This window comes from Gorilla gorilla, chromosome 10 (genome assembly GCF_029281585.2).
Source record: "Gorilla gorilla gorilla isolate KB3781 chromosome 10, NHGRI_mGorGor1-v2.1_pri, whole genome shotgun sequence".
Lineage (NCBI taxonomy): Eukaryota > Metazoa > Chordata > Mammalia > Primates > Hominidae > Gorilla > Gorilla gorilla.
The window spans coordinates 92,507,555-92,532,920 of NC_073234.2; positions in this window are offsets into that span (position 1 = coordinate 92,507,555).

Here is a 25,366-nt window from a genome sequence, read left to right on the forward strand (position 1 = left end):
TTCCTGCCTCTGGTTCTGGATGTCCCTGTAGTGAATAAGGGTTGGTTGAAGTATCCTTTTACTTATTGCCTAATGTTTTGATCCCCACAGGACTTTTCCATCCTTACCAATTTCTGGTATGGAGAGCTGGAGCACCCTTCTAGTGTCTGATGCTGAGGCAGTGTTTTCCATTTGAATATTCCATTGGTCACTTCAGTAGGAATTTGGGAAGAAAGCTAGACAAATATGCTCATGGTAGCTACCTTTTGCAGAAGTCACTCAGATTCTAAATGCCCTACTGTAGTACAACATATCATTTAATAGCTTGAAATGAATGTCCAGTTTCAACTTCCTTTGTGTCCCCAGCTGTTCCAGAATAATTGAGAGGTTTCCTCTGTTCCAGACCTAAAAGTATTACTCTCCTAATGATAGGGCCTATGTTTTCAACCAAGTATTGTCTGAGCTCATAGTTTGAAATGTCCCCTACCAAATGTTTTTTTTCTTCCATAAACTATTATTTTAAATCAGAAAACACAGATATCGATAAATCAGTGACCTATGCCACAGATATGTACATTTAGTGACATTTGTCTGATGTACTGGGAAAAGAAATAGAATCATCCTTTGCTAGGTTTCTTCAGTCGAGAAAGATTGAATGTCAGTACGTTGGAGTTCTTGCTGTTTTTTTTTTTTACTTTTTGGCTCTCTTAGTACATCTGTGCTTAATGCAGTAGGAGTAGCAGCAACAAAATAAAATGATTGTCCTTTGCAAAGAAGGAAAATGCCCTGTACAGCTTCATCATAGAGCACAATAGATGGGTTGCCTTGTAGATGCTTTTAGCTAGAAAGGGTTCTGGTTCTGGGCTGCTACACCACTGCTCTGCTCATGACTAGTGTCCCTGAAACGCACTTTATTATCAGTTTCTAGCACCAACAAATTTAAACAATTAGAACTTAAGCTTGGCAATGTAATTACTTGACAGCTAAGGAAGATTGCATATTGCAGAGAGAGCAATAGATCTATTTTATGTGGCAAGTGGATGGTCTCACTTGCCATGATTCACTTACCTGCTGTATTGTGTGAACAGTCTTTGTCAAAGTGATGGGTGACACAAAATGCTCAGCTAACACAAAACACATATTACTATTTTAACACAATATTCAGAGGCAATCTTTGTTCTTTGTATATACAAATTTCATGCAGATAAAGATCAATTAACAAATATTTATTGAACCTCCTAGGTTATGTTCAGTTCCTTGCTAGACTCAGCAGAGGATAAAATATACATAAAATAGTTCCTTATAGGAAAGTTTGAGACAAAATCATTCATAGAAGAAATCTATGTAGCCTTATCTGTTCTAACACATCTTAATAAGTTAAGTTCAAGTGTTTGTTGGAATTCTTTTTATGTTGGCCTTTTAAAAAACCCGTAGTTAGGGTTGGGCATGATGGCTCATTCCTATAATCCCAGCACTTTGGGAGCCCAAAGCAGGGAGGATTGCTGCTTGAGCCCAGAGGTTGAAGACCAGCCTAAGCAACATAGTGAGACCCGATCTCTGCAAAATAAAAAAATAACTAATGAATAAATAAATAAATAAATAAAAGAATTAGCTGGGTGTGGTGGTACATGCCTATAGTCCCAGCCACTCTACAGTCCCAGCTACTTGGGAGGCTGAGGTGAGAGGCTTGTTCGAGCCCAGGAAATAGAGGCGGCAGTGAGCCATGATGGCACCACTGCACTCCAGCCTCGGGGACAGAACAAGACCCCCATCTCTAAAAGGAAAAAAAAGCCAACACTGTTTGAAAAAAATAGAATTGGACTTTTGCATTTAATAAATAGAACTGATTTTATTCAGTTGTACTAGATAAGTAATCCCTACACTTCAGTGGATTCTGTTTTAATGAGTGAAACACCAAGTAAATGAACAATTGCAGTGTGATTAGTAGTTTAATAGAGGTCTGTATAGTTTTTTATGGGCATATTGCCTTATCTTAGTTTTGATTATTTGGAAAGATTTCTCAGAAGCAGGAATATTTGAGCTCTGTCTTGAAAGTTGAGAAGGCTATGCTCAGGATTCCATCATTTGCCACCCACTCACGAACCTCAAGTATTTGAACATACTCTAGAGGAAGCCAGGCTTCCTCTGCTCCCATTGACTCTTCATTTCAGCACAATTTGCTTCCACCCATACCACTTCCCTGATTGGCTCTTGTCAAGACCACCAAGAACCTAAAGACTTCAAAGGACAATATTCAGTTCCCACCTTACTTGAACTCTGTTCGTATGTTTTATCAGCTCTTCCTTCTTGATAAACATGCTTCTTCCTTGCCTTCCATGAAATTAACATTTTCTGATTTTTCTATCGCTTTGGCTACTTTTCTTCATTTTCCAAAAGTGATTTCTCCTTTCTAATCTTTAGGTGCTGTTGCTTCTTATGGCCACATCCTAGGACCCTCTTCTCTTGCCTCCCTGGGAAATTGCATTCTGCCCCAAGGACCATACATATCATGTGTGTTTTTAAGACTCTATCCCAGACTTCTCTCCTGAGAACTTCTCATAAATGTTGAAGTACTCACTTTGCATCTCTATTTGAATGTCATGTAGGCATCTCAGATTAAATTGTTCAAAACTGAATTGATGATCTTCCCCTTGAAATCTATTCTTCCTTCAGGTTTTTTGCTTAAATCAATTTCTCAAATATAAAACTTTGGATTAATTTTCAATATCTCCTCCCTTACTCCACACAAACATCAAGTCTTAAGGACTTTGCATCTAAAATATATTTTGAATCTGTCTTCTGTTTTCTAGTTCTGTATCCTCTACCTTGAATTTAAGTTCTTTTTCCCCCTTCCTATATTGTCCTCATAAAGGAAGTATGATCTTTTAAGAAGACAAATCAGATCATGCAACTTACTTGCACAAATTGCTTCTCTGGATTCTCATTGGGTATGGGTCCTGCATGATCTGGATTTGTTCCTGGTCCTGCTCTCTCTGTGGTGTCAAAAAATCTAGGTAACTATTTTGAAATATCATGAAAATATCTTTCATCCAGATTTTAATATACATAACCAGCAAATAGTTAGATTGAGACTTTGAGGAACATCCTCTGAATTTACATTTTGGCAATACTAAGGGGGTGCTCACTGTGTGGTTTCATACTCCCATATCTTTTATTACTATTTCCTCTGCCAGGAACCTCCCTCCTTTGCCTGGCATTTTCTCCCTGGGATTGTTCCTATAACATTCATGTATGGCAAAATTTCTCACTTTTGTCTGTTCAAAAACTCTATGCAATTAAAAAAATCATCATAACCCACAGTTATTATTAACTCTACACCAGGGGTCATTCTAGGTGATTTAAATATATCTTCTCACTTAATCTTCACAACAGACCTGTCAGTCAAGTACAATTATCATTTCTGTTTTACAGGTGAAGAATTTGAGGAAGTTGGAATTTAAGTAACATGAAATTACATGATGGTGTTAGAATTTCAACTCAGACTTTCAGACTTTTACTACCTACCTGTCTGCTAACCACTGTGCTTTTTACACAATCTTAGGGGTTGTAGTCACCACTAGACTGTAAGTTTGCAGACTTAAGGAACTCTCTTATTTACTGCTATATCCTTATCACCTACATGAATGTCTGGCATATAGAAAATACTCTGTAAATAGTTGTTTAAACAAATTGAATCAATTGGCTGTCTTGATATTGTATAGATAGAATTTCATTTCTCTTCTTGGCTTAGAGCTCAGTGGGTATTTAGTGCTAATGGAATTTATAACCATTATGGAATGTATGTGGTAGAAAAAACCCCAGCATCCGAAGATCACAAGTTCTTTGTGAAACATTATCCATTTGGCTGTGGTTTGCTTAGTCGTGTTCAAAGGTCTGTGATTAGTTCTCCTTGCTCGTCTCTTAGGCCGCCTTAGGATGATGTTACAAGGGCTTTAAAGCAATCATCTTTGGCAGCTGAGCTCTTAGCTGGTAATCATCATACTATTAAGAAGTACTTGGCTCGATGAGTATCAGAACAGAGGGAAGAAGTTATCAGATCTCTTGGCTTTCTAATACATATGAGAGGAAATTGATATGGTTCAAGAAGATGACTCTATGATATGTCACATGTATGTATTTTTTTAAAAAACAATTTCCACTGTACTTAACGTTCTCTAGTATTTTGGGTAGGTAAAGAAAATTAACAGTGATAGTAATTTTAGTGCTTATAATTACTGACTCATTCCCACTTCCTGGGAACAGTAAAGTTTTACATTCTTGCAACAATGCAGAAATGGGATTTTTTTTCCCTTAGCTATAGATCATGAGCCACAGATGGGGAAAGATTTCAGGTTTTTCTTTTTACTCCAAAGAAAGCAGAGATTTTAGCACAGAAAACACGCATTATGAAGCACTTTGGATTAAACGAAGGCTCCAACATACCCAGTAATTTATTGCAGGCAGCATGTTTCATTCTATGTGAATGTGATTGCAGTCCCATAGCATCAATGGCGTAATGGTTTCTCTGCATACCAAAATGTTTAGCAAAGCCACTTGTTTCCCTGTCCTTTTATCTTATGCACATGGGATTGGTCAACTGTGAGCTGAGAAAAGAAAGACAGACTTTCATAACTAAATTGCATTTGACTTTGTTAACTTTAATTTATGAAATAGAGATTATGTTTAATTGGAAAAAGAGGTCTAGTTTTGGAAGATTTGTTCAGTGAGATTAATAAAAAAATAACCTCAACTGCACTTTTGTCGATTATAAAAGTGTGTCGTAAGTCACAACACAGTTGTGTTCTTTCATTTATTCTTCTATTTAGTTAGGGTGGCATGAATTTCAGAATGAAAACCAGCATGATCATATTATTTAAGTACTGCTAAATCACTTATTATTAAAAAAAATCATATTATTTAAGTACTGCCTCATATTACTTTTCAAGTAGCGTATAAAACTAAGGCCTGACCTTTTCATGCTCGTTTGAATTTGCTGTGTCTCTTCATGCAACACTGGGGCTTCCATTTCTGCCATTGTGGCCCAAATGGCCAAGCAATCCCCCTGTAGTTTTTTCTCACTTCTGTTACCACTGTGTAGCTATTATATTTGGCTGAAAAAATGACTGAATTTCAAAAAGCTGAAGGTGGGAGTCACATGAAGCAATGCTTCTTTTCTCATAAGAAAGCTTCAAGAGAATTCAACAGTAAGGACGCCTGGTAAGCCGTTGTGTGACGTAGTCCAAAACGCTGATAGCCATGTTAGAATGCAGGATTGCTCTGCAGTGAATTCCAATGTAACATTGGCTTTCAAAAGACGGAAGTTCATTTATTTTACAAGAAATAGTCCAAGGGTAAGCAGACAGGGCTGAAGGCTACCCTTCATCCAGGACCCAAATTCCCGCATTGTTGTTCTGCTATTCTCAACCTGTGGCTTCCATCTTAATGGTCTAAAATAGCTGCCTCAGCTCCCACTGGCATGTCTGCCTTCTAGCCAACAGTAAGGGGAGTAGGTGAAGTGGAGACAATGCTTTTTTCCATCAATATCGTGACAAAGAAATTCCACCCATCATTTCACTCACATCCCATTAGTTGTATGAGCTATCCTAGCTGCCAGGAAATTTGGGAAATATAATCTTTGATTGAGTGGCCTAATTAAAATCAAGGGTTTTGCAATTCATGGAAAAAGGGAAGAATGGATTTTGGAAAATAATTGATAATGCTATAATCACTGCCAGTAAAAAGAAGTCATAGAGAAATAATGTGGTGCAAGGGTAAGTAGATGATTATCCTTTAGTTCTGGCAACCTGTAAGTGTATAAGATACAGATACTAATTACAGTTATTTAAAGTTGAAAACCTATGTACTAGATGGACATCAGGTAAATCATAGAATTGATGAAAACGTTGGAGAACTAACTAGGCATAGATCTAGGCTCAAGACAGACATCCAAATCACAGCATGGGATGATCTTCTTATAACCAGGACTACTGATGACACCACTTCTAGATTCTTGGCTTCTTGATTTTGTTGCCAACATCATCACTGGAAACTAGCTACTGGCCGTTGCCAAAGCTGAAACCAAATTATAAACTGTTTCTCCTTTGAATATTCATGCCAGACTCAAAATCCTAGATAGGACACCAGATTTGTTGAGTTTAGCACATGAGTCTTCATCCTAGCTGCCAGGGGCTAGGAACAAAAGTATTGGCAGTGATAGGTGAAATTCTATCTTGCACGAAGACTGGCCTGTTCAGTGGTGAACCTAAAGCACGGAAAGGGGTTCATTTTCTGAGAAGCCATTTTTTAAAATGCCAAAATGTACATTATAGTGACCAAAGTATTTTTCAAATAGGGCAAAAGTAGTTTAAGTCCTTAAGTGCATGGTTTTGGAATTAGAAAAAATCTGGGTTGTAATCATTGCTCTATAAAATGGGGGTATTAATAATGGCTAATTCCTAGAGTTTTGTGGATAATATAAAGTACATGCTTAATAAATTCAGGAAAAAGGAAAATATCTTAATCTTTAAAAAATCTTCAGATTTGTAAAATGCTTTCTTCCTATCTAGACAGTCCTAATGTTATAGTTTCATCCATATCATTAGCTTAGTAGCCATATTTCAACTCAGTTAACAAATAGATGCTGACATTCTAAAATTAACTTGAGATCTGTAATAAACCAGATTAACAATTGGGGTGATTTGGTACTCATCCTAAAGTTACCCAGATTTATAAGCTAGGTGAAGAAAACATTGTATACTACCATTTTGTTTATTTATTTATTTATTTATTTATTTATTTATTTATTTATTTTTGAGATAGGATCTTTCTCTGTCACTCAGGCTGGAGTGCAGTGACACAATCATAGCTCACTGCAACCTCAAACTCTTGGAGTCAAAGTGATTCTCCCACCTCAACCTCCTGAGTAGCTAGCACTACAGGTACATGCCACTGCTCTCAGCTAATTAATTTTTTTTTTTTTTTTAGAAACAGGGTCTCACTATGTTGCCCAGTCTGGTCTTGAACTACTGGCCTCAAGTGATTCTCCTGTCTCAGCCTCTGAAAGTACTGGGATTACAGGTATGAGCTTCTGTGTCCAATCTGTATACTACATTTCAGAGTTGATTAAAGTCAGCAAACTTGTCCCTAAAACTGAGAAGTACCAAGAATAACACAAACTCGTATTCCTGTAATAGTTCCCCAAAGATATTCTTTTTTTATTTTTATTTTTTATGATATCTTTTTTTTAATTATACTTTAAATTTTAGGGTACATGTGCACAACGTGCAGGTTTGTTACATATGTATACATGTGCCGTGTTGGTGTGCTGCACCCATTAACTCGTCATTTAACATTAGGTATATCTCCTAATGCTATCCCTCCCCAATCCTCCCACCCCACAACTGGCCCTGGTGTGTGATGTTCCACAACGAATGGCTTTTGTTTCCTTCTTTCAGAAGGGAATTCTCCTTGACAGTACGTTTGCCCTGATAATACAAGACATTCGAAACTTTTTTCCACCAACTACTTTAAACTTTTACCTCAAAAAACATTGGAAGCAGCATTAGGAAGAATGGCAAAGGAAGACTTAAATACCTCTACATGTTGCCAAAAATACAGGTTGGCTGTTGTTCAGCACCTGGAAAATTCGTTGAGACCATATGGACTGTCAAAATTTCAGTGTACTGGAGAAGAAAGCTCCCTGCAGTGACAGTATTGAATTAAAAAAATTATTGTAAACAGTGGCTCTAGGGGATTACTGTGGTCATTCAAAAAGCTGCACATTCTGCTGTTAACAGAGAAATTATCCACTAAATTATAAACTCAGTTGTGGAGCAAGCAACCAGAGGCAGAACTGGAAAGAGTTCTTTGGGCAAATGAGATCAACGTCCTTTTACTTTAACTCTTAGGTGTCTTAGACTTAGACATATACTATGTCCTTGAATATAAAGGAGCAAAGTCAATGTAGTAAAAATTAAAGTCTTTTGGTTTGCTTTCTGTGATTGTTTAAAAGTAAGATTACTATCTGTTCAAAATGTCTATAATAGTAAAATAGACACAAATTACGAACGACCTAAAGTTATGAAAATATTTTAAAGTATCTCGACAGCTTTTTAAAATTAGAATTTGCACACCACAATTTGAATAATCGTTTTTGAGATTTATCAACCAATTATAAGCTCTATGAGTATTGGTTTTATATATTCCTGAGGTAAAACTGATTTTATTCATTTTCTTTAGACTCAGATGAAACTTGCAAATTGATGCAGGAAATCTACCCGCCAACCTATTTATCTTTTTCTCATCCCAGGTACTGTATGATGTTATTAAGAGATTGGAAAATAAACCTGCTTTTGTTAAGTTTCAGAGATCATAAAAATATTGTGATAATATATATTGGCTAGGTAAATCTAGGATATTATTATATTTCTCTCCTATCAAAGAGGAAAAGTGATGAAAAATTTGTAAAATGAAAGACAAGAGGCAAAATGAAAGAGGCCACATATATAATGTGTTAAAGGAAGGTTTACAAAATACTTGACTGTTCCATCGAAAAAGAAATTCTAATTTTAGATTTCAAGAAGAAGCTATAGTGTAGGGTATGTGTGTGTGTGTGTGCGTGTATATTGTTAAAGTACTAGGTGCTCTATTTCTTTAAGTGAACTGACCAGCATCATCTCCCTCTTTATTCACACTACAAGGAGTAATGGAAATTTTGCCAAATCCTAAATATTCTTAAAATGATCCACAACAGGATGGTGTTACCTATAAAGAGCTTAGCCTCAAACAATGAAGAGTAAGAATATTTTTCTAATTAACTTTATTTTTTAAGTATAAAACTAGTACCTTCTAATTATGGAAAAATTTGTAGAATACAAATAAATAAATAAATGTTATAGCACATTTGCCACTCAGAGTTAATCACGATCAACATTTGGTTCACTTCATTCCAATCTCCCCACTGCCCAGTATACATAAAATGATGCAGAGCCATTAAGATGATGTCCATGAAAAATCGTGGAAGCCATGGGAAATTGCTCAGAAAATAAAAAAAAATTACATGATACAGAACTATGTGAACAAGTTCCAGAGTATCTTTAATACTGACTGAACATTATACAGCAGCAGCTCTTTATTTACACACAATCAGCGGGGTCGTTTTTACTAGGTATTCCCCTCTTCTTTATTTGTTTGCACATCTAGACTAGATTATTCTTTATGGGTCCCAATGCCTGGATTTGGTTTTTAAAACAGTTTAAATTGGGGGTAGAATATGCTATGTGGTTAGGGAAAAAATATCATCTCAAAATTATTATATAAATAAAGGAAATTAACTGATAGCATGGGTATTTCTTTGCTTTAGAAGGCCTGGGATTTACATAGAGAGGTTCAAAACGTGTACAGAGTAGAAATGGCAGGTGTTGAAAAGTGAGTTTTGAATTTACATCGCCTGTTTCAAGCAATAGCATTTCACCACAGGTTGCCTTATGAACTTTTATTTGATGACAGGAGATGTTCCAAAACAAGTTCTAACTTCGCAAATGATGGAGATGTTAATACGAAATTTATCACAGTTCTAGTCATCCTTGTTTGCTCATGGGTGCCTCTGGGTAACATCTACAATGGCTAGTTACAATTCCTCATTTATTTGGCCTTAGGATTTAGGTATCATATAGAGCTGATCTTTTCTTTCAGAGTTCTAATTTAATCCTGATATTTATCTTAATAAAATTAGCCCTGGTGTTTCTCCATTTATATCAAGACTGGTTCTTTCATGGTGATTCTCCAGTCTGAACTGAAAATATTATAGGCCCAGTCTGGGGCTCTGTAAAATATGTATTTATGGTTTTTCAGATCTCTAGGTGAAAAATCATCATGACTTGAGGGTATTATTGTTATAGAATGGTGGATTTTCTGCAGGGAGGTTTCATCACAACACAAAGATATGAACTTCATTGTGGGAAATACTTTGATGAGTTCAAAAGAGTAACTCAGGATGAATGCTGCTGTCTGGTCAGTGTGTCCTGGAATGGCACGTCAGCTTAGGTTGCCTTTTGAGTGTGAATGTTAGTGATAATCAAAGCAAATTTCCTGCAGCAGCTGTGGAGTTCCTGCATTGTTTTCAGCTTTGTGATGGGAGGACTATATTACAGTCATAGGATGGGTACCTCTTGGTTTCAGGTGTCAAAGCCATAACTCATGACCCATAAGGAAGACTGATTCTACATTAAAATGTGGAATTAATTACATGTGAAATAGGAGCTCACCAAAATGAGTATTCATTGTGAACCCAGGTATTTGAGGGAAGGCTTTATGGTTGAAGTAGAGACTAAACTGGGCCTGGAAGAAAAAGCAGATTTGGAAAAGGCAGAAAGAAGAGCAAAGAAAATCTTACTGGACAGATGGGCAGGGAAGGGAGTGTTTGATTTTGGAGGATATAATTCCCAAAGGAATTTGGATTTGATATTGTAACTCTAGGATGTTAACTAGGTATCAATTTGCATGTCAACTCTGTTTGAGCGGTAGTGGTTGTCAGGTGATGGCTGTGCTGAGAAAGATTCTAAGCCTGGTCAAAGGCTAAAGGACCTGGATCCTAGATTAGTAATATCTGCCAAGGGGAAGGAGGGACAGGTTTGGCATAACTGCTACATAATTGTCTAGGATGCAGTAGAAAACACAGCAGAGGATTTTTTAAATAGCCAAGACACCTTGAAATATAAAACCTTCAGCAAACATTTTGTATTTCAACTGTAGAAAACGAAGATATGAACAATATTTGTCAGTAGAAATATTGTTTAATGTGACACAATGAAGTTCAAATCACTATTTCTTCAGTTGATATAGGGAACTTAGTTCTGAAACATTTTTTTCTGGGGAATAACTTGTTGGACACTTCTAAAATAAATTGAATTCATCAGGCAGGAAGAAAGTAATTTTTTCCAAAATTTATTAATATTAAGATTTTATTTTGCCTATAAATTTAAAATGCTAAGTATTAAGTATTATTTCAGCCTCTTTAGTCGAGTGATCACTTAGGAGAAGATACTCTTCATTTTTCCAAATAATTTGTTTATTGTAATTTCTAATTGTTCATTGTGGTATTTTGAAAGTTAGTTGATTTTTACATATTGAAATTGTATCCTGTGTCATTGCTAAGCTCACTCATGAGTTCTAGTAGCTTTTTTTTTTTGAATCTTGAATCCTTTGGGATTTTATACAAAGACAATCATGTTTTCTGCAAATAGACATGAGACAGTTTTATTTCTTGTTTTCCAATCTGTATGACTTTTAGCCATTTTTCTTGCCTTATTGCACTGCCTAGCACCTCCAGTATGATGTTGAATAGAAGCAGCAGAAGTGGATATGCTTGTCTTTTTTGTAATTGTAGAGGAAAAGCATTGAGTCTTTTCCCACTAAGTATGATGTCAGATATATCTCTACTCATTTTATGTTTACTTGTTCTATTGATCACTGAGAAAGGATTGTTGAAATCTTTAACTATAATTATGGATTATCTATTTTTTTCTTGCATTTTTAACAGCTTTTTCTTGATGTGTTTTGAAGCATTGTTGTTAGGTGTATTTCCATTTAGGATTGTTATGATGCTTTGTGAATTGATCCCTTTATTATAAAACCCTTATCTTCATCCCTGGTAATATTGTCATTCTAAAATCTACTTTGTCTGGCCAGGCATGGTGTTTCACATCTGTAATCCCAGCACTTTGGGAGGCCACGGTGGGTGGATCACTTGAGGTTAGCAGTTCAAGACCAACCTGGCCAATGTGGTGAAACCTCATCTCTACTAAAAATATAAAAAATCAGTATATATATATATATATATAAAATATTATTTTTAACATATATGTTGTCTAATATTAATATAGCCATCTCCAGCTTTATTTTGAGTGTTTTCATGGTGCATCTTTAGCCACCTTTTACTTTTAACCTATGTATGTATTCTTACTTAAAATGGATCTAATAATAGGATCTTGCTTTCTTATCCAATCTATTTCTTTGAATAGCTGTATCTAGATAATTTACATTTAATTTTATAATTATTGATATGGTTGGATAAAAATATCCATCATATTGCTAGATATTTTCTTCTTGTTCTGTATTTTTTTGTATCATTTTTATTTTCTGCACCTTTAAAAATTATTTTTATAATTATGTTTTATCTCCATTATTGGCTTGTGTTTTATACCACTTAAAAATTTGTGTTGATTTCCTTAGGTTTTATAAAAATATGTATCTTTAATCACAGCTTGCCTTCAAATAATATTATATTACTTCACGTGAAGTGTAAGAATCTTATAGCAATGTACTCCCAATTCCTGCTGCTCTCAACACTTAGAGCTGTTGTTGTCATGCACTTTACTTTTATGTCTGCAATAAACACATACAACACTGATTCCATTATTGCTTTAGATGGTCAGTTATCTTTTAGAGTAAGTAAAAACTGGGGAAAAAGAACCATATATTTTCCTGTATATGTTTTCCATAGCACTGTACTTCTTTATATAGATCCATGATTCTGCCTGGTATCATTCTTTCTTCTGCTTAAAAATTTTTCTTAATTTTTTTTTCTGTAGGAAATAAATCCTCTCAGTTTTTGTTTGTCTCAGAAAATTTTTCTCCTTCACTTTTGAAAGTTATTTTCACTGGATATAGATGTTGGATTGGCAGTTAATTTGTAATTAGCACCTTAAAATTGTTATTCTATGGTTTTTTGACTTGCATAGCTTCTGATAAGAAGTCTGCTATAATTCTTACTTTTGTTTTCTCTGACTGTCCTCAGGAATTTCTCTTTATCTTTGGTTTTCAGTGGTTTGAATATAATGTATCTAGGCATTTAAAAATATTTCTTTTGCTTGATGTCCTCTCAGCTTCTTATATCTATGCTTGATATCTTTAATTGGGAAATTCTGGATCATAATTTCTTACATTATTATTACTTAATACTCAATGCTTGTTATCTTGCTTACTATTTCTTCCAGCGTTTTTTTTTTCTGTATCACTCTATCTCTTCTCCTTCTGAGACACCAATTACATAAATTTTAGACTTTTTAATATTGTACCACAACTCTTGGGTTCTCTATTTTTTTTTTGTTTGTTTTTACTTTTTTTTTTTTAATCTTTGTGCTCCAGTTTGAGTAATTTTTATTGACCTATCTTCAAGTTCATCGATTTTTTTTTTTTTTTTTGACGGAGTCTTGCTCTATCACCCAGGGTGGAGTGCAGTGGCATGATCTCAACTCACAGCAACCTCTGCCTCCCAGGCTCAAGTGATTCTTGTGCCTCAGCCTCCAAAGTGGTTGAGACTACAGGCATGCACCACCATGCCTGGCTAATTTTTGTGTTTTTTAGTAGAGAGGAGGTTTCACCATGTTGGCCAGCTGGTCTCTCACTGATTCTTTTCTCAGCTGCCTCAGTTATACCGATCAACTCTGCAAGGGCATATTCGTTTTGTTACCGTATTTTTTATTTGTGACATTTATATTTGATTCAGTTTCATAGTTTTCAGCTTTCTGCTGAAATTTCCTAATTGTTTATGAACATTGTCTACTTTTTTTCACTAAAGTCTTTACCACGTTCATCATATTTTAAATTCTTTAATAATTGCAAGATTGAGGTTATATCTGAGTCTAGTTCTGTTAATTGCTTTGTGTTTTGAAAAGGTGTTATGTTTTCTTGTCTTATTGTATGTTGTGTATTTTATCTGAAGGTTGGACATTTTATGTAGAACAAGAGAGACTGAGACTAATATTATTTACATTTGTAAATGTCCACCTTTTCTTTTGCTAGGTTTTAGAATCAAGATGTGATGGAAATTGAGTCAATCTAATCAGGAGTGGAGCCGGGTGTGGTTTTGTTGCAATTGTGAACCTCAGCATGCCACAGCCTTGAAATTCCTTGTCCTTAGATTAGTGGCTGGTTTATTGGAGAATTTTATCAATATCTGTTCCACCTTCAGCTTTAGGCTTTCCCTGCATGCCTGTGCCTCAGACTGGGTCCCTTTCTAAGCTTTTGGGCCTCTCCCAGCAATAGACTGCTATTACTTATTGTGCAGTGCTTGCTGTCTTGGTTGTACTGTGTGGGGTGCAGGACATTTAGGCTTTGTTATACTAGTTCAGCCTCAATTATAGGAAAGTACTTATGTTCCTGAGGATGAGACATTTTCAATGATTGTTTCACTCTCCCAGGTGTAGGAGAGCACTAATCATCTGAGTTTAGGATGACTCCTTGCCTTTCCTGGAAGAGCATAAGAATTTTATCTATTCTCTTTCTCTAGCTGCAATAGATCTTGGCTTTTTGCCCAATAATAAGTGGGTTTGCTGAATCTTCCCTCAGCGGTGTAAGGCTTTTGTTGCCTAAGAAAGACGGAGAGAAGAATCCAGATGGAGTTTTGTAATTTTGCTCGAGTGGATAATATTTTCCTCCCTCAGCTGACTTTATAAGAAAGGCTTTCTTACCTGTAGTCCCAGCTACTTGAGAAGCTGAGGTGGAAGGAATGCCTGAGCCCAGGAGGTCAAGACTGCAGTGACCATGCCTCAAAAAAAAAAAAAAAAAAAAAAAAAAGTCTTCCTCCTAACTCTTTAGTTGCCCCACATCTCTCTTGTTAGTAAGTAAGGTCCATGGAGGAGTTCCTGTGAGTGGGTGCAAATTCTCTTTGTGTTTGTGATCCCCAAGGTTTCTATTCTCTCAAATTAGGTAACACTTGGCTTTTAGCAATTTGTTTAAAATTTTGGTTGTTTTCTTCTCATCTTATATACTGTCCAGTGTATTCTCTAGCTAAGTAAGGACTTATACTCTTTATCTCCTGTCTTTCTTTAGATTTTGTGTTTGTTTGTTGCCCTGAGATTGTAAATGTCTGGCAAAAGTTATGAATTTGTAGATTATTTTACTTTTTTTGTAGAAACAGTGAGAGCAGCACTCTTTCCAGATTTCTAAATTCAAAAGAGAAATCTAAATTCAGTTTATTTTGAATTATTATTATATAAGACAAATCTCTTATCACTGATTTAATCATGATATCATATACAATATGTTTATTTTTATGTCATATACAATGTGGTACAATATCATGTACAATAAGTGATACAATATACAATAAATATATAATACATATAATTAGAGATACTTGAACATGCATTATAAATATTATAAGTTTTGGAATCAGATAGACCTGGGTTTGAATCTTAGACCTGCCATATTCTTGCTATGTGACTTTGGAAATATATTTTTTTGTCTGAATCTCCAATTCTCTCATCTATAAAATGGAAAGAGAAGTACTTATGCAATACAGTTCTCTTTAGGATAGTATAGAACATGTAACAGGTGCCTATTAATGTTTTCTTGGTCAAAGATTACTTGGTTACAAAAATAAAAACTTCTTGTTCAGCATTGAATAAAGGCAGTTTATTACAACAACTAAACGATTAGGCCTCTCCTAGAAGGGTGGAGAGAAGAGGTATTTCAATTGCAATACATGGACTTTTACTTTTGTGCTCTGCCATTAATGTGACTTAACCACCAATTGGCTTAGTCACCATATTTCTTTAAATTTTAAGAGTGGACATCTGCTTCATTCAGCTTAACCTAGCACTGGTTTCTTTTGGATTGTTGATTATCTCTGGGCTCATAGTTGTGGCTAGGGAGAAGGAGGCAGGTGATGTGGTTCAAACAAGGTTCTGGAGACTTTGGGCAGAAGAAGCTTATTTGGAAGAAGCTATGAACAGCTGGACAATGACTACTGTCTCCAGTTCAAGACTAATTTTTTTTACTCTTCCTTTTCAAATAATCTTTGCCTAGGATGAAACAGCAGATTATTTAACATCTATGAAAATTATTAAATTAATTTTATAATTCAGCCTGAACTTCACAAATTAACATGGATCCTTTTCTATGTACATAATACCTACATTTGACACAAATATGGCCACCTTTCCCTAAACCATTACATTTTTATGCCCCCAATACATCCTATAATAATAGAAAGAAAGCCATCTTTGATTAATCTCAATGGACCAGGCTCACTTCTTGACTGTGTAAATGCCTCAGGTGGATGAGTAGACAGACTGTTGTGTTTGAATACCAGCTCAGCCATTGACTAGCTATAAGATGTAAGTTACTTATCTTCTCAGTTTCTTCTTTTCTAAACTGAGAATAACAATAATAACACTTGCCTCACAAGGTCATTGGGGGATTAAATCGGATGACACATATGGAGTACTTAACACGTTGCTCAATAAGTTATAGGTACATAATAAATATATTTTTGTTCTTATGGTAGTGGCATGCCTCACCAGAGATTACATTTGACTTTTTCCTCATGAGAGGGGATAGAATAGTGGAAAAACCAAAGACAGTTCATCTGCCCACCTCTCAACCCATAAGGGTGGGCATGGTATGTGTAGGGGAGCATATTTAGGGAAGACTTCGTTAGAGAGTAATCACCTTTGAGTCACAGAAGGCAGCTCCTTTATGAAGTCTCCCTCGTTGGAACAAGGGAGTGATCTGTCAGAATTACTGAGAAACCACATTTTCCAAAGAAAAGAGATGCAATCACATCTTTCATGTGCCATGAACTTGTGATTTTAAAAAATTGTCTAGACTGCTACATGGATCTCCTGTACGAAGCAAAAGGGGCAGTATTTAGGGTCTTTGAAGGGGTAACCATCTGATCCACACCTAATCAAGCACTGTGAATGCTGGCCACTACTCTGTGAGAGGGTAGGGAGTGACCCCTAATGAGCTGATAAGGCAAAACTGCAACCCTGGGGGCCCAAGTGTAGGACATTCTTTGCCAACCTTAGCTCTGAAGAAGTAGGGTGGTTCTACTCTAAAGAACTGAGGTGTCCTGCATGTTAATAGCTGGTGGCATTTCATTGTAGAGTGGGCAGCTTCATCTGTCAGACTTCGGAGGACAAGTTTTCAACAATAACACCATGTGGCAGATGGAAGCAACATGTTAATAGCTGACATCTATTGTGCATTTACTACATACTGCACAATTCTAATCTGTTTTCACGAATTGACTCATTTAATTCTCATTACATATTTTATAGGTGAGGTAACTGAAGCCAAAAGAGGTAGTAAATTACCCAATTGAAAAAGTGACAGAACCAGAATTCAAACCCAGGCAGTCTCTCAAGAGACTCTGTGACTAGCCGCTATATATGATGTGGACATAAATGATCTTTCCAATAGGCAGGAGAAGGCAGACAAATCTCCGGTTGCACTGCATGTATCTGCAGGAATTCGGATGATTCAGAGGGAGAATGAGAGCCCCATGAGAAAGATTTCTTGCTTTTGCATCAAATGTGACCATATTAATAATATTATTATTGTAGTCTCTAGGTAATTTTCTACATATGATTTTCCAATTAGATGTTAACCTCCTTGAGGAAATAGACTGTTGCTAATTTGTTTTGTAAACCATATTTTCTTTATAATACTCTGAAGAGCATTCTCCTTATAGGAGATAATTGGCAAGGTTTCTGTGACAGAAAGATAAGACTAGGCCTAAAAATTAGATTTAGGCAAATTGAACGTGGAATAATACCTAAGAACTCATGATGTATTTAGGTTTCTGGTGATTGAAGCCTTCAGTTTCACTATTGCTAGGAAATCATTTATAAAGGAAATTCTGAAACCATGGTTTACAAGTTACTCTCCTGAGAAGCACCTTAAGTGAGTAGTTTGAGTGGCACACATTCAACCTCCTTTTGTGGATAGAAGTGACCCAACGTAAGATGACAGTGACTATTTGTCAATACAAATCTTTTCAAAATATAGGTCAACAGGAGAAAGAACATTCATTTTCATGTTACCTGGGTTCTTCTATCTCTTGGGAACATGTCTGTTGATGTGGAGCTTGACACCAATGCCATCTGAAATAGTCCCTGCTAAAATTTTCAGGAAAAAAGCCTATTATCCTTGCATTTTTTGTGTACTGAGAGGTAATTATTTAACTATCAATATATCCAGAGCACTGTAGTATTTTATAAGCAGTCTCAAAACAGTGACACACCAAAAATCAAAGCATGATCATTTTCCTCAAGATATAACAGAAATAAAAAATGACACTTTTTTACCCAGCAATAAACTCTTTTAAAGAAAAAGTTAGGAAAGAATGATGGTATCTTACTATAGATTCTTAGAGAAAGCAGCAAATGTCACTGCACCACAAAAGAGAAATTCATTGGCACTTTTAACAGTACCTTATTATTTTCTCATTATAAAAATTATACTTTATTGTTTAAAAGTATAAATTGTTCATATTTGCATATAAGTGAAAAAATGAAACTACCTGTAACCTCACTATGCAACAATAACAACTGTGAATATATTATTTCAGGGTTTTCTTTATTCATCTAGATTGAGATGTAGATCTACATTAATATCTACATAACCTTTCCCACCTCGCTCTCTCTCTAGATCACAAAAGTGACATCACACTGGAGATATTTTGTTGTGTGTTTTCTTCTACCTAGGCTAGAAATTGAAACATTCTCCATTGTGGCAGAAATAGCTGGTTGAGTTACAAAGATATGAGCTCCCCTTCCACAGTGTGGAGCTGTTGCTGAGAAGCAGTTGCCCAGCCAAGAACTGCATCTTCCAGCCCCTATGCAGCTATGTAGGGGAGATGTTACCGCTTTTGGTAAAGTGTAATAGGAACTGAAGTGACGTGCCACTTCTGGGCCAAGGGGATTAAGTATGTGCTTAACTATGTGCTTCCCCCATACTTTCATTCATTTCATTCATTTCTGATTTAACTCGGAGGCCACTCTTGTACTTTTCCATTGCCATGAGAAAACATGACATCTGGATAACCTGCTGGTCCCAGGAGGAGAACAAAATACACATGGAGCAGATCCACCCCAGCCTCCCCATGATGTGAAGCTGCACACTGAAGCAGAGCTACCCCAATTGGCCTGCAAACTTGCGATTAAGATATAAATGATTATTGTTGTATTGCATTAAGTGTGCAAGCTGATATACGCAAAGTACATGTAATCGAGTATGGAAAGAGAGATGTGTCTCAGAAAGAATTGTGCCTGCTTTATTTCTCTTAGCATTTTGTCCTCTAGGGATGTCCATATTGTCAAAAATGGCAGGAATTCCTTCTACTTAAAGGCTGAATGATATTCCGTTTTCTTTATTATTCATACATTGATGAATACTTCAATTGTTTTTATGTCTTGGCTATTGTGAATAATACTATAATCAACGAAGAAGGGCAAATATCTTTACAAAGTGATCTCATTTATTTTTTTGAGTGGGGTGGGTATTGATCCAGAATAGAAAGAAAAATACTCCATGATCTCACTTACATGTAGAATCTAAAGAGAAAGAAACTAAATACATAGAAACAGAGAGTAGAATGGTAGTTACCAGGGGCAGGGGGTGGAGGAAATGGGAAACTGTAGGTGCAAAGCTGCAATTATAAAGATTGAATAAATCTAGAAATCTAATAGTAGCATGAGGACTGTAGTTAATAATATCGTACCATACACTGGAAATTTGTCACAGGGTAGATTTTAGATACTCTTAGCACCAGAAAAGAAAAAAGTAACTATATGAGATGATGGATATGCTAATTTCCTTGACTATAGTAATCACTTTACTGTATATGTCAAAACATCATGTTGTACACCTTAAATGTATACAATAAAAATTGTGCATGTGGTTTTTTTTTTACAAAAAGCCTTTATTATAATCAAATACATGGAAAGCCTCCAGAGTTTATGAGAAAATGGTATTGGCAAAACAACCCCAGCCTAGACTAAAACAAGTTGATACTTTATGAGGTAATAAAATAACTCCTTAAGATTCTGTAGGTAGAAAACAGGCTAAGAAAGCTATTCAGGATTCAAGAGTGGTGAATTCTCTACTGCTCTTTTCAGAAGTGACCAAGGAAGAGAATGTAAAAGGAAAGCTCTTCACCTGTACCCAAGAAGGGCTTTGTCAACACCTTTGGAAAACAATGCAAGAGACTCCCAGGGATCAGATCTTGGGTCAAATCAAAGAACATATTTTTCCCTCAGAATAAAATGGCAACATATTGACAATGGGCTTTCAGAATTGCTAAGGAATTCTAAGAATTGCTAAGAATTGCTAAGAATTGCAATTGCCATGTGCCTCTCATTCTTTCCTTTTTCAAGTGCGAGTGTTTATTGTGGGTATCTTGTCCCAGTTCCACTGTTGTATATTGAATGCAATGAGGGACAGTAACTTATCTGTTTAGATCATGGGTCTCTGGATCACACAGGGAGGACAACAGGATTTTATGTAGGCCATGGGATCTTGAACTCTGAACCAAATGTTATCAATGGACAAGACACTTTTGGAGACTTGAGATGGGGGTGAGTATATTTTGCACAGGAAAAGAATATAAATATTTATAAACAATATAGAGAACTGTGATATATTAGACAGTTGCTTAGAAATATTTACTTCCTTCCTTCACCCTGACCCTTCTCATCATTTCACCCTGGCCACATGACTTGGCCTTGGCCATATGACTTGCTTTGGCAAATGGTACATTGCCAGGCTTGGTTCAAGCAAATGCTTGAAATATGCTTGAGTTATAAGTCTTACCTTTTTGTGCTTCTGTCTTTGTCATGAGATGTACAAACCCCTGGCAATCCACTGGTCTCAGGTGAAAGATAAGGGACACATAGAGAAAAACCACCCCAGTGACTGCCACCTGAAACAAAGCTACACAGATCACCCACAAAATTGTGAGCAAGAAATAAATCTTTTGTATTCACGTGAGTTTGAAGTTGTTCCATGACATACCTATGTGGCTTTGTCCCTCACCCATTTCATGTTTCTGCTAAAATGTTACCTTCTTAGTGACTGACTCATCCTATTTGAAATAACAACCTTCACTCAGGCCAACACATTGCATCCGTCTTCTCTGCTATATTTTTCTCCATAGCGCTTGCCACCTTCTAATATACTATACAGCTTATTCATTTTGGGGGTTTATGTTCTGTTCTCACCATCTAAAATATAAGTTCCATTTGGTTAGAAATTCATGTCTGTTTTCTTTACTGTTGTATCCGCAACACCTAGCACATTGCCTGGCACATAGGAAGTGCTAAATTTTTGCTAAATGAATAGACTAATCAGTGTAAACAAGGAAAAAAATACCAGAAAGAAGTATAGAAAATATCAATGATGGATATCTCCAGTTTCTATGAATGTGGCTGATTTCCACTTTCTTTATATTTTCTATAGTTCCTAAATAATTTACAACATATATGACTTGTTTAATGAAAACAAAACAACTTTAAAAAATTATTTCAGGTAGGCATAGAAATCTCAGAGGGTTTTTTCTGTTTATTTTAATATTATTGGGATTGTCCATTTCTTAGTAGGCAGAATTTGTGGCCTAGTATATCTTGTGGCATAAGGATATGTGGGCAGGGGAGAGTCAAAACAGAAGACAAGTGGGCCAAGGAGAGGAATTTGAGAAGCTGAGAGTTGAGAATGGAGACTGGGTATGGGAATCACATCCTAGAAATCAGTTCCATACGTCTCTGCACAAATCTGGGCAAATTTTATTTTTCATCCTCTCTCAAGCTAAAGTGTTGCCAAGGACTCCCATTTCTCACTATTCTTGAGCTTTAAGATGAGTTCAACTTTTACTACTTCTTTAGACATTTTAATGAATTATTTTACTGCACCTGTAGATTTATGATGAAACCACAGTAAGGAATCTAATTAATATGCCCCTAGTTAAAAAAATGTTGCTGTCCTATTTCATAGGGTACTGGTCAGGATACTGAAACAGCAGCAGTAACAATTGTAGCCGGAATAATACTAGTAGGACATCAGGTATTTGTCAAATTATTAAACTCCAGTTAGAGGAGCTGGAGTCATTTCAGAAGTTGCTTCTCGTAGACTGAATGATAGCTTTAAGTCTGAGATGACCATCACAAGTTGTAACGGGACTATGGATGAAAGTAGCACAGGCATATCTCAGATAGATGGTGGGTTTGGTTCCAGACCACTGCAATAAAGAGAATATTGCAATAAAGTAAGTCACATGAAATTTTTTATTTCCCAGTGCATATAAAACTTATGTTTACTATACTGTATTTTATTAAGTATTCAGTAGCATTATGTATTAAAAAACAAAATACATATATTAATGTAAAAATACTTTATTGCTATAAATGCTAATGATCATCTGGGCCTTCAGCAAGGCACAATGTTTTTGCTGGTGGAAAGTCTTGCCTCAATTTTGATGGCTGCTGACTGATCAGGGTGATGGTTGCTGAAGGGTGGGGTGGGGTGGCTGTTGCAATTTCTTAAAAATAAGACAATGAAGTTTGCTGCATTGATTGACTCTCTCTTTCGTGAAATATTTCTCTCCAGTGCATTTTACCCACAGTAGAACTCCTTTCAAAATTGGAATGAATTCTCTCAAACCCTACAGCTGCTTTATCAACTATGTTTACATAATATTTTAAATCTTTTGTTGTCAGTGGAACAACGTTCACCACATCCTCACCAGGAGTAGATTCCGTCTCAAGAAACCACTTTCTTTGCTCCTTCACTTTTGTTCACTCCTCATCTGTTCAAGTTTTATCATGAGATTGCAGCAATTCAGTCACATCTTCAGGCTCCACTTCTAATTCAAGTTCTTTTGCTATTTATACCACATCTGCAATGTCTTCTTCCATTGGAATCTTGAAGCCCTCAAAGTCATCAGTGAGGGTTGGAATCAACTTCTTTCAGAATCTGGTAAATGTTGATATTTTGTCCCCCTCCTATGAATCATGAATTTTCTGAATGGCATCTAGACTTCTGATAAATTCTTTCCAGAAGGTTTTCAATTTACTTTTCTTAGATGTGTCAGTTGAATCATTGTCTATGATAGCTATAGCCTTATGAAATGTATTTCTTAAATAATAAGACTTGAAAGTCCAAATTACTCCTTGACCCATGGGCTGAAGATGAATGTTGTGTTAGCAGGCATGGGAACAACGTTAATCTCCTTGTACATCTCTATCAGAGCCCTTGGGGGACCAGGTGCATTGCCAGTGAGCAGTAATATTTTGAAAGAAATGTTTTTTTCTTGAGCACTAATCTCAACGATGGCCTTAATCTATTCAGTAAACCATGCTGTAAACAGATATGCTATCATCCAGACTTTGTTATTCCATTTATAGAGCGTAAGCAGAATAGATTTAGCATAATTCTTAAAGGCCCCAGGATTTTCAGAATGATCAATGAACACTGGCTTCAACTTAAAGTCACCAGCTGTATTTAGCCCTTAGCGAGAAAGTCAGCGTGTCCTTTGAAGCTTTAAAGCTAGACTTTGACTTCCTCTCTCTAACTATGAAAGTCCTAGATGACATCTTCTTCCAATATAAAGCTATTTTGTCTACAATGAAAACTTGTTGTTTAGTGTGGCCACCTTTATCAATTAACCTCAGTAGGTCTTGGGATAACTTGATGCAGCTTCTCCATCAGCACTTGCTGCCTCATCTTGCACTTTTATGTTACAGAGACAGCTTCTTTCCTTAAACCTCATGAACCAACCTCTGCTACCTTCAGACTTTCTGTTTGCAGCTTCCTCAACTCTCTTAGGCTTCATAGAACTGAAGAGAGTTAGGGCCTTGCTCTGGATTAGGCCTTAAGGGAATATTATGGCTGGTTTGATCTATCCAGACCACTGAAAGTTTCTCTATATCAGCAGTAAGGCTGTTTCATTTGCTTATCATTTGGATATTCACCGGAGTATCACTTTTAATGTCATTGCAGAACTTTTTCCTCTGCGTTCATCACTTGGCTAACTGTCTGGTATAAGAGGCCTGGATTTCAGCATATCTCAGCTTTTTACATGCCTTCCTTACAAAGCTTAATCATTCCTAGCTTTTGATTTAAAGTGAGAGACATGTGACTTTTCCTTTTACTGGAATGCTTACAGGCCACTGTAGAGATATTAAATGGCCTCATTTCAATACTGTTGTGTCCCAGGGAATAGGAAGGTCCAAGCAGAGAAAAAGACATGGAGAGGAAGAGAGACTGGGAAATGGCTGGCTGGTGGAGCAGTCAAAACGCACACATTTCTCAATTAAGTTTGCCATCTGATATGAGTGCAGTCTGTGGAGCCTCAAAACAATTATAATAGCAATATTAAACATCATTGATCACACATCACCATAACAGATATAATAACTGACATTTTTGAAATATTACAAGAATTACCAAAATGTGACAGAGACACCATGTGAGCACATGCTGTTGGAAGAATGGCACGAGTAGATTAGATTTGCTCGATACAGAGTTGCTATGAACCTTCAATTTGTAAGTAGATTAGATTTTCTCGATACAGAGTTGCTACAAACCTTCAATTTGTAAAAATATGCAATATCTGAGAAGTGCAATTAAGCAAAGCACAATAAAACAAGGTGTGGCTGTATAGCACGGGGTTAAGGGCATGGGAATTTGGAGTATGATGGAATTTGATTTAAATTTCAGCTCCATCTCTTACTAGCAGTATTGTCTCAGCAAGTAACTAACTTTTCTGAACCTCACTTTTATCACATGCAGTTGGGAAAAATACAGTTGAAAAAAGATGCCATTTGTAAAGTGCTCAGTATTTAATCACTAGCAAGTACTTAATAAATTCTAGTTGCTATTACTACTATTGCTACTCCTATGACTATAATTTTCTTAATTAATACCTGCTTAGCTTGCTAGAAGGCAGGCTGGCAAGCTGGCCTTTCACAAAATGAAGAGAGGAGGAACTTGTGAGAAATCTTTAAAAAAATTTTTAAACTTAAAATTTTTTATGGGTACATAGTAGGTATATACATTGATAAGTTACATGAGATATATTGATACAGGTATATGGTGTGTGATAATCACATCAGGGTAAGTGAAAGATCCATCACCTCAATATTTGTCATTTTGTGTTACAAACATTTCAATTATACTCTTTCCACTATTTTAAAATTTACAATAAATTATTGTTAACTGTAGTTGCCTTGTTATTCTATCAAAACTAGATCTTATTCATTCTAACTATATTTTTGTACCCATTAACCATCCTCACTTCACCCCTCTTCCCCACTAGCCTTCTCAGTCTCTGGTAACCATCATTCTATTCTCTCTTTCCATGAGTTCAATTTTTGCTTTAATTTTTAGCTCCGTCAAATGAGTGAGAACATGCAAAGTTTGTCTTTTCCTGTCTGGCTTATTCCACTTAACATAATGTCCTCTAGTTCCATCCATGTTGTTGAAAATGACAGGATCTCATTCTTTTTCATGGCTGAATAGTACTCCATTGTGTACATGTACCACATTTTCTTTATCCATTCATTTGTTGTGAACACTTAGGCTGCTTCCAAATCTTGGCTATTGT